Source organism: Narcine bancroftii, chromosome 1, assembly GCF_036971445.1.
Source record: "Narcine bancroftii isolate sNarBan1 chromosome 1, sNarBan1.hap1, whole genome shotgun sequence".
In the NCBI taxonomy this organism is placed as follows: Eukaryota; Metazoa; Chordata; class Chondrichthyes; order Torpediniformes; family Narcinidae; genus Narcine; species Narcine bancroftii.
Window position 1 is genome coordinate 82,237,294 of NC_091469.1, and position 12,426 is coordinate 82,249,719.

At 41.2% G+C, this 12,426-nt stretch overlaps 2 long non-coding RNA genes across 2 annotated transcripts in view; one reads left to right on the forward strand and one right to left on the reverse strand.

Moving 5' to 3' along the window:
• LOC138739334 (uncharacterized) overlaps positions 1-1,429 on the forward strand; it is a 35,985-nt gene extending 34,556 nt beyond the window's left edge. Inside the window, exons 2-3 of the long non-coding RNA XR_011342191.1 lie at positions 255-466; positions 1,317-1,429. This is a non-coding gene — a long non-coding RNA (uncharacterized lncRNA). The remainder of the gene's footprint in view (positions 1-254; positions 467-1,316) is intronic.
• Positions 1-3,508, reverse strand: part of LOC138739300 (uncharacterized) — a 67,551-nt gene extending 64,043 nt beyond the window's left edge. Inside the window, exon 1 of the long non-coding RNA XR_011342166.1 lies at positions 3,443-3,508. This is a non-coding gene — a long non-coding RNA (uncharacterized lncRNA). The remainder of the gene's footprint in view (positions 1-3,442) is intronic.
• Between the last annotated feature and the right edge of the window lie 8,918 nt (positions 3,509-12,426).

A 12,426-nucleotide genomic window follows, 5' to 3' on the forward strand; every position in this document is an offset into this window, starting at 1 on the left:
CATAGAGGATGGTGGGTATGCATAATGAGCTGGCTGAGGAGATGGTAGAGGCACCTTCAAGTACAATTTTAGAAACTTGGACAGGTTTATGGGTAGGAAAGATTTATGGGACAAATAGAGGCAATGGACTTTGCTTCTCCAAGCATCTTGGGCAAGTTGGTCATCTTGGGCAAGTTGGGACAAAATGCCTGTGTTGTAAAACTATTGTCTGAAATTAAAACAAATATTTAATGCTATTACATCCTTCCACAAAGGTCAAAAAACTAATCGTGGACATCGAAGGAATATTTGTTAAATACCTGTAACAAGAAAAATAGTGTCTCTACTACAAAGTAATTGAACAATCAAGATCACAAAGGGATGAATAACAACTTCAGACAAACTAAAAAATGAAAGGAGACAAACACAATTGTCTTGAACTTCGACAAAAGTCTACTCATGATCATTAAAAGGATAAAAAAGGATGGTAAGAATGCATGTAATTGTTTTAACAGTGCAACTAGAGGATTAAAGTCTTTGAAGAGTAAATGGCGGTGATATTGGTTATGGCAGAGAGGAAATGACAGGCATGTTCAATAAATTCCTCGCAGCAGGTGACTTCATAAAAAGCTCTGTTGTTCAAAGAAACTAATAGCAGGTGTGCAATAAAATTGCTACAGCCTTTACAGTGATCAACAATGTAAATGTGAACGCTGCAGAATGACCCTAACATGAATGGTTATTGTTGAAATTCAATAAATGGCAATAAATCATTTGACAGTGAGAAGATCGATTGCACTATTTTAACATGAAAGTCTGCGGAGACTGTTATTGTAGTAAAAATACACTGAAATGCTGGAGGCCCTCACCCGGTCTATACAGCATCTATAGGAGAATCAATTATAGACCGTCTATAGATGCTGTGAAGACCGGCTGAGGGCCTCCAGCATTTCGGTATGTTTTAACATTATTTTACACCACTATCAATGCAAATAATCTATTAGCAATTTGTTTGGCAGTAGTCAAGATCCATTATCTATTGTTTTTACAAATTTACAGATATATGTTTCAGTAAAATTTCGAACAAAATTAACCATTCATTTTGACTAAGGCAACACATGTGTATAGTTTGCAAGAATGCATTAAAAGATTTGATGCAAATACATGGAGATCATTTGGATGGATCCTTGAAATACAGCTCCTAACAGCAATGTACAGTAATAAATATTAAATATGAAATGTGCCAGGGATTGGGTGGCTAAACTACTCTCAGAAAGTGGGTTCATGCTTCACTATTTTAATAAGACTGTTATCTACATAGTATTTTTCTCTTCCAGCTTAAAACTTCCGACCTGGATTTCACAGGCTTAAGGAAACCGAATAATTTTAGAGGAAGATTGCTGATCCAGTTGAGCTTATGGTCTATGTTTTGGATGCAAAATATTCCCAGGATATGAAGGTGAGAGATTTATCAGTATCAATGCTGCTAAAAGTCAAGTGAAGATATTTAAATTTGGTCTTGCTGGAAATAGTAATTTCTGGAAATGTAATGGCGTGAATGCTACTTGCCAAATACCAGCCCTTCCGTGCATGTTGGTATGGACAATTTAATTTATTTAGGATCCATGAATGGAATTGAACATTGCATAATCTTCTGTGAACATTCTTATTTCTGACTTTTAGTTAGTAGAAGGACTTGAAGCACCTGAAGATTGTTGAGCTCAGGCCATCATCCTGAGAAACCCCTGCTCTAAAGTTGTGATGTTGGGAAAATTAACATCCAACAGTTACAACTGTCTTTCTTTATGCAAGAATGATCTCTAATCGTCAGAGTATTGTGCCGTTGATGCATTCTAATTATATTGCCAACTGCAAAGTGAAAGTCAGGAGAATGATTAAATATTCCCCACTAAAATGGTGAATGCAACCATTGCACCTCAACACCAACCAATATTGTGAAGAGAAACATGCTCAATGGGTATTGGGTATAAAAGTTGGGAAGTCATATATTGCTGCATAACATTTTGATTAGGCCACAGCTGGAGTATTCTGTGCGGTTCTGGTTGCTGCATTACAGGAGGAATGTGAAGGCTTTGGAGAGGGTGCAAAGGAGATTCACTATAATGTTGCCTGGATTACAATAAAACCCCTGGTCTCCGCCAACGATGAGGATTGGTAGATGCTGGATGTATAGTACAGATTCTATCACCAATGTGTATATGTATAGATTGTAGTGTAGGATTATTGTGATTGGCTGAGAGCGTAGCCACACCTACTGGCAGGTCTGAAAGGATTGATCCTAGCCCCACTAGGTCATTCTGGACTGGTCGACCTACATGTGATACAGTCAGTCTTCTAGTTAATAAAAGCCTTGGTTTTGATCAACAAGTTTTTGATTCTTTCGACGGGCTCTTCAATTTTATTAACTAGAAAGTTTTAAAGGGATGGAGCGTATGCTACGGTTGGAACACCTCGACATTGACCCACAGTCAGCTACAGCCTCGAATGACTTTAAGTACTGGGTGAGGTGCTTTGAAACATACTTACAACTCTCTGACCCTGCCGTGATAGAGGACAGCCATCAACAACTAATATTGATGACTATGGTGTCCCCGAGAGTCTACCAGAGCATCCAGGATGCGACCACTTACGCCGCAGCCATGAAGGTGCTGAAAGGGCTCTACGAGTGACCGGTGAACAGGGTCTATGCTCAGTACAAACTAGCAACAAGGAGGCAATGCACTAAGGGTAATGGGCAGGGACTGTGCCTGCACAGACAGAACTGCTGCGGAGACCACAGACAATCTTATTTGGGATGCCTACATGGCTGGGGTCCAATCGAATAAGGTGAGGCAGCGCCTGCTAGAGCACAGGGGAGAAAACCTAGAGGATGTGATCCGGATCGCAGAGACAATGAAGGATGCGGTCTTAAGTATGGACGTGTACTCTCAGGGTACCCCACTCTCTGATGTGAGTAGGATGCCCTCCCTCTCTATGCTGCCCGATGTGATCCCGAAGTGTTATTTCTGCGGGAGGGACAAGCACAGCAGTTCCCAGTGCCTGGCGAGAAAAGCCAGGTGCCAGAAGTGCCTTAAAAACAGCCACTTTGCTGTAGTCTGTGGCTCCAAAATGGCCAAAGTCAAACACAGTACCTCGTGTGAAGCCCAACTGCCACCCTCCCATTCAAATATTTCTTCCTCAGAGCTCTTGTCCAATGAGAGCAAGGGCTCCACTGCACGACAGTGCCTGAAGTCATGGGGCAGATGCCGAGCACAGAAGGTACAACCCACCCTTGCCACAATGATGTTGGTCTGCTTCACCCTCCCTCATGAAGCAATGCCCCAGCTCAGACTTCAACAGTCACCGCCAGTGCCAAACAGGGACCCACCGCCGCCATCACCGCTGAACCCGCCGCCACCGACCACCCCACCACTGACAGCAAGCAGCGACCTCCAGCATTTACCATTGGCTGGCCGACACCCCCAGGAGGCTGCATGTAGCAGCACCAACTCCTTGACGCTGACTGCTCTGACCCAACTGATTCTGTGACATCACCATGCACATGTTGTGTGACGTCATCACGTAGGACTCCACTGTCCCCATTACAAGTCACTGCATCAGTAACCCTAGACCAGGACTGCCCCCATCCACTCACCGTACCAATTGCTTATTTGACTTGGGGACAACTGACAGTTTTATCCGCCCAGACCTGGCCCACCGTTGCGGACTGGCTATTCTCCCCACTGCCCAGAGGATTTTATTGGCGACCAGATCACACTCGACTAGGGTAAAGGGGCATTGTGTGGTGACAATGAAAGTTCAGAGCATTACGTTCACAGACATTAAACTATTAGTCCTTCCTGAACTGTGTGCCCCTGTATTGCTGGGACTGGATTTTCAGTAACAGTTCCGAACCATTTCCCTGCACCTTGGGGGGCCTCACGCTCCACTCTCTGTCTGTAACCACTCCACCCCGGAAGCTTCCTGCCAGCGGCAGCCCGAGCCACCCGCCCCCACGACCCGTGGCCTCACCTGTAGCCTGAGATGCTCTGTCAGCGCTCTTTGCAAACCTCACCACTGGCTGGAAGCCAGTGGCCACCAAAATCCGGCAATATAGTTATGAACACAGGAAATACATCACAAGCGAGGTGCGCAGACTACTGGATGAGGGCATTATTGAACCTAGCTCGAGTCCCTGGACGGCCTAGGTGGTGGTTGTTAAAAGCGGGGAGAAGCCTCAGATGGTGGTTGACTACAGCCAGACAATCAACCACTTCACACTTCTGAATGCGTACCCCCTCCCACGGATCACGGATGTGGTGAATCAGATTTCCCAATACCACGTGTTCTCCACCATTGACTTACGTTCGGCTTATCACCAGCTCCCAATCTGCTGAGAAGACTGATCTTTCACGGCCTTCGAAGCGAATGGGCAGCTGTATCAATTCCTCAGGGTACCCTTTGGGGTCACGAAAGGCGTCACGGTCTTCCAGTGGGAAATGGACTGGATGGTGGACCAGAATGGGCTAACAGCTACTTTCCCGTATCTGGACAATGTCACCATCTGTGGCCGTGAGGATCATGATGCCAAACTCGAGAAATTTGTTCAGACAGCAATTCGACTGAACTTGACCTAAAACTTTGACAAATGTGTCTTCTGGATCACTCAGCTTGCTATTCTAGATTGCGTGGCGGGAAATGGAGTGGTAATGCCAGACCCTGACTGCATGGACTTGCCCCCCTCCGATACCCAGAAGGCACTCAGACGCTGCGTGGGCTTCTTCTCCTACTATGCCCAATGGGTTCCACACTATGCCGACAAGGCACAGCTACTTATCAAGACCACCTCCTTCCACCGTCAACCGAAGCCAGAGCGGCCTTCAACCACATCAAATTGGACATCGCCACTGTAACGCTGCATGCCATCGACAAGTCATCCCTTTTCAAGTCAAGAGCGATGTGTCCAACTTTGCACTGGCAGCCACTTTGAACCAGGCCGGCTGGCCAACCGGTAGCATTCTTCTCCAGATCCCTCCAGGGTCCTGAGAGCCAACACTCCTCTGTCAAGAAGGAGGCCTAGGCAATAGTCGATGCAGTACATCGTTGGAGACACTACCTCACTGCTGACCGACCAATGCATGGTCTCCTTCATGTTTAGCAATACCCAACGAGATAAGATAAAGAATGACAAAATCGCAAGGTGGAGAATCGAGCTCTCCACCTTTAATTATGACATACTGTATCGGCCTGGTAAACTCAACGACCTACCAAATGCGCTCTCCAGGGGGACTTGAGCCAACATACAACTGGACAGGCTGCAGAGACTCCACGAGGAGCTCTGTCATCCAGGGGTCACTAGGTTTGTGCACTTTGACAAAGTTCGCAACCTGCCCTACACGGTCAAGGAGATTCGCTCCATGACCCGAGCCTGCCCGGTGTGCACTGAGTGCAAGCCCCACTTCTTCCTTCCAGAGAACACCCACGTCATCAAAGCCACCTACCCCTTTGAGCGTCTCAGTGTAGACTTCAAGGGGCCCCTTCCATCGACCAACCGTAACACCTACATCCTTATGGCCTTCGACGAGTACTCCCGCTTCCCATTCACTGTGCCCTGCTCGGACATGACTGCCTCCTCAGTCATAGAGGCCCTGCACAGCATCTTCACCATCTTCGGGTACCCCAGTTACATCAACAGTGACAGGGGGTCCTCGTTTATGAGCGTGGAGCTGTGGCAGTACCTTCTGGAGCATGGTATTGCTGCAAGCAGGACCACCAGCTATAACCCACGCGGTAATGGGCAGGTCAAAAGAGAGAATGCTACCATCTGGAAAGTGGTTACGCTTGTCCAAAGGTCTCCCCACCTGTCATTGGCAGGACATACTCTCTAGTGCCCTACACTCCATCCGCTCCCTCCTATGCACCGTGACCAATGCCACCCCCCATGAAAGGATGTTCTCTTTCCCAAGGAAATCCGAATCAGGAACGACCATACCGGTGTGGCTCACAGTTCCCGGGCTGGTTCTCCTGCGTCACCACGTCCGATACTCAAAGAATGACCCCTTGGTTGACCAAGTAACTCTGCTCCATGCTAACCCGCATTATGCCTACATTGAGTACCCGGACAGGGGGGAGGACACAATCTCGGTACAGGACCTAGCCCAAGCCGATCAGGCCCAGCATTGCTTCCAACCCAACCTCCCCCAAATCCTTCTCCCCCAGGTCATGTGGTCGAACAGAGGGACCAGCACCACCCTACCAGCTCAGGCCAGAATGTCGACAACGCTGTTGGGAAATTGAGCGAAGCAGTGGCTGCACCCGATGTGCCTGCCGGCGACACGACTCCAGCGACCCCAATCCCGGTACCATGGCGGTCATGCCAGATGGTCAGGCTCCCTGACCGGTACAGCCCCTAACCTCCACCAGGCCCTTTTTTTTTACTGCCCTCCATCTACCCTGGGGTCAGTTCTCAAAGAAAAGGTGAATCTGATAGTACAGATTCTATCACCAATGTGTATATGTATAGATTGTCATGTAGGATGATTGTGATTAGCTGAGAATGTAGCCACGCCTACTGGCAGGTATTAAAGGGATGCTCCTAGCCAGACCAGGTCATTCTGGACTGGTCGACCTAAATGTTTTTTTTTAAACTTTATTTATTCATTCAAAATACAGATAGTAAATAACATATATAACAATAAACTATAAACATGAACGTTATATTTTATATCTGTAAAAGAAAGAAAAGAAAGAAGAAAAAAAGGAAACCCTCCCCTGCAGCCAACTCTCCTAAGAAGAGCCATAAAGAAAAGAAAAAAAATTAAGAAATAATTAAGTATACATATTAAGATCTGATCAATGTAAATCAAAATGTAAATATTCTGAATATAACAACCACTTTGTAATAAAGAAACTATAATTATCACGTGAAACATATGTCATTTTTTCATTATTAAACAATATTTCATCTCGTGATGCCATCTATTAATATCAATCTTATTCGTATCTTTCCATGTACTAGCAATACATTTTTTTGCTACAGATAAAGCTAAATATACAAAAGTAAGTTGAAATTTATCTTATCCCAAACCATTCAAAGGTTGCAAACTACCCAATAAAAATACTGTCGGATCTAAAGGTATTTTAATCTTATACAGGTATTCAAGAAACAATTGAATTTTTTTCCAAAAAGATTGTATAAATATATATATTGACCAAACCGCATGGAAAAAAGTTCTAACAGAGTTCCAACATCTAAAACACAAATCTGATTCATGAAAACCATACTTTTTTAGTTTTTAAGGTGTCAAGTATAATTGATGTAAAAAATTATAATTAATCATTGCATAACGGGCATTTATCAGTCTAGTTACACTATCATAACAAATATCTAACCAATCATCCTCAGAAAAAATAAAACCGATATCCACTTCCCATTTACCTTTGGATTTATCCCATCCCTTTTTATCCATACCATGCTGTAATATTTGATACATAAATTAAATATAACCCTTCTTTGGTACCTTCATAAGAAAAGTCTCAAATTTAGTCATTTTAGATAAAATCATATCTCTTCCAAACATACATTTTACCAAAGATCGAATTTGATAATAAAGAAATAAAGAATTCTCATCAAAATCATAACTGTCCCTCATCTGGTCAAAAGATAAAAATTTACCTTCTTTAAAACAATCTCTCAAATTTTCCACACCTTTAAATCTCCAATGTAATAAACTTCAATTATTTATTGAAAAAGAAATAAGTTGATTATTATACAACGCCGATAATTCACCCCTAGAACCTATCATTTTCTTTTTCTTTGTCCATAACTTCATTAAATGTTTTAATATATGCATATTATGTTGCTGTAACAAATTTACATTCCATCTAAACCAAAATTGATATATTTCAAATTCAGAGATATTTGCCATCTCAATTTTGGCCCAACTAGGGGGACGTTGCAAATCCATCAATCAACTAATAAATTTAAGTTGGGCTGCTTCATAATAATTTTGAAAATGTGGTAAATGTAGTCCCCTTAATTCATATTTCCAAGTTAATTTATTCAAGGCTACTCTTGAAAATTTACCTCCATGAAAGCTCCCTAACTATTTTATTCAGATCTCGAAAAAAAATATTATCAAGTAAATACGGAATAGATTGAAACAAATATTGCATACATGGAAAAATATTCATCTTAATTGTATTTATTCTACTCAATAAGTTAATAGGTAAATCTTTCCATTTAATCAAATCAGTTTTAATTTTCTTTATTAACGGAACATAGTTTAATTTATATGAAGATTGATAATTAACATCCAAAATTATACCCAAATACTTAATTCGATCCATCCATTTCAAATTAAGAATAGTCTTATAAGCTGAATAATCTCCTTCACTTACTGGTAATATTTCACTTTTTTCCCAATTAATTTTATATCCAGAAAGACATCCATATTGTATCAAACACTCCTTCAAATGTAAAAGTGATTGAGCTGGATTTGTTAGATACACCAATTTCTTTCTTTTTTCTTTGGCTTGGCTTCGCGGACGAAGATTTATGGAGGGGGTAAAAAGTGCACGTCAGCTGCAGGCTCGTTTGTGGCTGACAAGTCCGATGCGGGACAGGCAGACACGATTGCAGCGGTTGCAAGGGAAAATTGGTTGGTTGGGTTTGGGTGTTGGGTTTTTCCTCCTTTGCCTTTTGTCAGTGAGGTGGGCTCTGCGGTCTTCTTCAAAGGAGGTTGCTGCCCGCCAAACTGTGAGGCTCCAAGATGCAAGGTTTGAGGCGTTATCAGCCCACTGGCGGTGGTCAATGTGGCAGGCACCAAGAGATTTCTTTAGGCAGTCCTTGTACCTTTTCTTTGGTGCACCTCTGTCACGGTGGCCAGTGGAGAGCTCGCCATATAACACGATCTTGGGAAGGCGATGGTCCTCCATTCTGGAGACGTGACCCACCCATCGCAGCTGGATCTTCAGCAGCGTGGACTCGATGCTGTCGACCTCTGCCATCTCGAGTACTTCGACGTTAGGGATGAAAGCGCTCCAATGGATGTTGAGGATGGAGCGGAGACAACGCTGGTGGGAGCGTTCTAGGAGCCGTAGGTGGTGCCGGTAGAGGACCCATGATTCGGAGCCGAACAGGAGTGTGGGTATGACAACGGCTCTGTATACGCTTATCTTTGTGAGGTTTTTCAGTTGGTTGTTTTTCCAGACTCTTTTGTGTAGTCTTCCAAAGGCGCTATTTGCCTTGGCGAGTCTGTTGTCTATCTCATTGTCGATCCTTGCATCTGATGAAATGGTGCAGCCGAGATAGGTAAATTGGTTGACCGTTTTGAGTTTTGTGTGCCCGATGGAGATGTGGGGGGGCTGGTAGTCATGGTGGGGAGCTGGCTGATGGAGGACCTCAGTTTTCTTCAGGCTGACTTCCAGGCCAAACATTTTGGCAGTTTCCGCAAAGCAGGACGTCAAGCGCTGAAGAGCTGGCTCTGAATGGGCAACTAAAGCGGCATCATCTGCAAAGAGTAGTTCACGGACAAGTTTCTCTTGTGTCTTGGTGTGAGCTTGCAGGCGCCTCAGATTGAAGAGACAGCCATCCGTGCGGTACCGGATGTAAACAGCGTCTTCATTGTTGGGGTCTTTCATGGCTTGGTTCAGCATCATGCTGAAGAAGATTGAAAAGAGGGTTGGTGCGAGAACACAGCCTTGCTTCACGCCATTGTTAATGGAGAAGGGTTCAGAGAGCTCATTGCTGTATCTGACCCGACCTTGTTGGTTTTCGTGCAGTTGGATAATCATGTTGAAAATAGATTAATTTTATATTCCTCATCTAAAAATTTCATACCTTGTATCTATGTATTTTGTCTTATCAACTGTGCCAAAGGTTTGATTCCTAACGCAAACAAAGCTAGTGATAAAGGACAACCTTGACGAGTGGATTGGGTCAATTTAAATGGTTCCAAAATCAAACTATTTGTCAATACTCTAGCTACCAGTTTACTATATAAAGCCTTAATCCAACCAATAAAAAAAGGACCAAATTTGAATTTCTCCAGAAATTTAAACAGAAAATTCCACTCAACTCTATCAAATGTTTTTTCGGCATCTAAAGATATCACCATCGGATGGTCTGAAGATTGTCGAAATCTATTAATCAAACTAATCACATGCAAAATATTATCTGAGGCATATCTATTCTTTATGAAACCTGTCTGATCCATATGAATCAACTTAGGTAAAAATTTAGCCAATCTATTCGCTAAAATTTTAGCTATAATTTTATAATCTACATTTAACAATGAAATCAGTCTATTTGAGGATATTTTCAAAGGATCTCTATCTTTCTTTGGGATTACTGTAATTAAAGCACTAGAACAAGACTCAGGAAATTCATAATGTTCTCCAACCTGACGTAATACATCTCCAAACACTGTAGAAAAATCGTCATAAAAAATTTTATAAAATTCATCCGAAAATCCATCGTCACCAGGCGATTTACCGTTCGGCATTTCTATCATAGCCATTTTAATTTCCAAGTCAGTAAATGGTACTTCCAACTCCTGTATATCTGCATCCTCTTATGTCGGTAAATTCAACTGTGATAAAAAAAATCAATCGATCCATTTTCTTGTTTTCCATCAGATGTATATAACTTTTTATAAAATGAACAAAATTCATCATTAATCTCATGAGGTTTATAAGTGATAAGTGAATTCCATCTAACAGCATTAATAGTCCTCAAAACCTGTTCTTTCTTTAATTGCCATGCCAATACCTTATGTGCTTTCTCTCCCCATTTATAATATGGTTATTTAGTCCTATTAATCATACATTCAAATTGATAAGATTGCAAAGTATTATATTCCAGTTTCAACCTAGACAATTCTATTTTCTGATCTTCTGTAGCATATTTCTGAAATTCCATTTCTAACTCACCAATCCGTTTCTCTAATTCAAGACTCTGATTTAATCGATTCTTTTTTATTTTAGAAGTATAACTAATTATTTGTCCTCTCAAATAAGCTTTCATAGCGTCCCATAATACAAACTTACTTTGAAAAGAATTAGAATTTTCTTTCAAAAAAAGATTAATTTGTTTTTTCAAAAAATCAATAAATTCCATATTTTTTAATAACATTATAATTTTCTCAGAGGTGGCATATGTAAAATATAACAAAGAATGATTTGAAATCACCCTACCTTTGTATTCTGCTTGTTGTACTTTCCCCTGTAAATGTGCCGATACTAAAAAAAAGTCAATCCTTGAAAACGATTCATGTCTAGCTGAATAAAAGGAAAAATCCTTCTCTGTCGGGTTAAGACATCTCCAAATATCCACTAAATTAAGATCTTTCATCAACGCTTGAACCTGAACTGCCATTTTAGATTTCTTAACTTTCTTCGGCGATTTATCTAATAAAGGTTCCAAAACACAATTAAAATCACCACCTACTAGAACATTATCATTAGCTTGACCCAGATATAAAAATGCATCAGAAATAAATATTTCATCATCTACATTTGGAGCATAAATATTAAGTAAAGTCCAAAATTCACTAAAAATCTTACAATTTAATTTAAGGATACATCCTGCCTTTTCCTCCATTGATTGTAATTCAAAAGATAAATTCTTGTATCAAAATTGCTACACCTTTAGCCCTGGAATTAAATGAAGAAGAATATACATGCCCTACCCAGTCCCTCTTTAATTTCATACTTTCTTTGACATTCAGATGTGTTTCTTGTAAAAAAGCAACATCAATTTTCATTTTCTTAATATACGCCAAAATGCAGTTATGCTTATTCGGGCTATTTAAACCTTGAACATTAAAAGTAGCAAACCTCAACTTTGACATATTTACTAATATTACTAAGATCTAATAATATCGTTATATAAAAACTCAAATCAACGTAAATAGGCCCTCCAATAGGAGAAAAAAATCACAAATTAAAGACTAAATAAAATGAAAATAAAAAAAATTAATAAAAAAAAAGAAAAAGATGAACAAGAGAACCCCCCCCCCACAAAAAAAAACTACCAAAAGGTAGTAATCCCTAAACAAAACTTGGGTGTGGATCACCCACCAGTGGCTGATGACTAATAGAACTTAGAGCCAATCTCTCCCTCCCCAGCCGAACAAAGAATAACATCAAAATATCATAATGACATAAAAAATAAAATAAGAATAAGAAAGATCTTCTATTCATCCAAGAGATTCCAAACTTGGATACCCCATTTCAAGAGAAGTTGGACTCTTTCCATTCCCATTTCTCCCATTTCTGCCATTTCTTCCATTTCCAAAACAATCACATTTTTCTTTAGGAGACAATGGTGGACCACGTCTTTGTCCTCTTGTATGTGGCAATGATTCAGCAAAAATCATTGCTTCACGATCATTCTCAAAAAATCAAGATTGAAAGTCTCCATAAAACACCTTCAACACTGCTGGA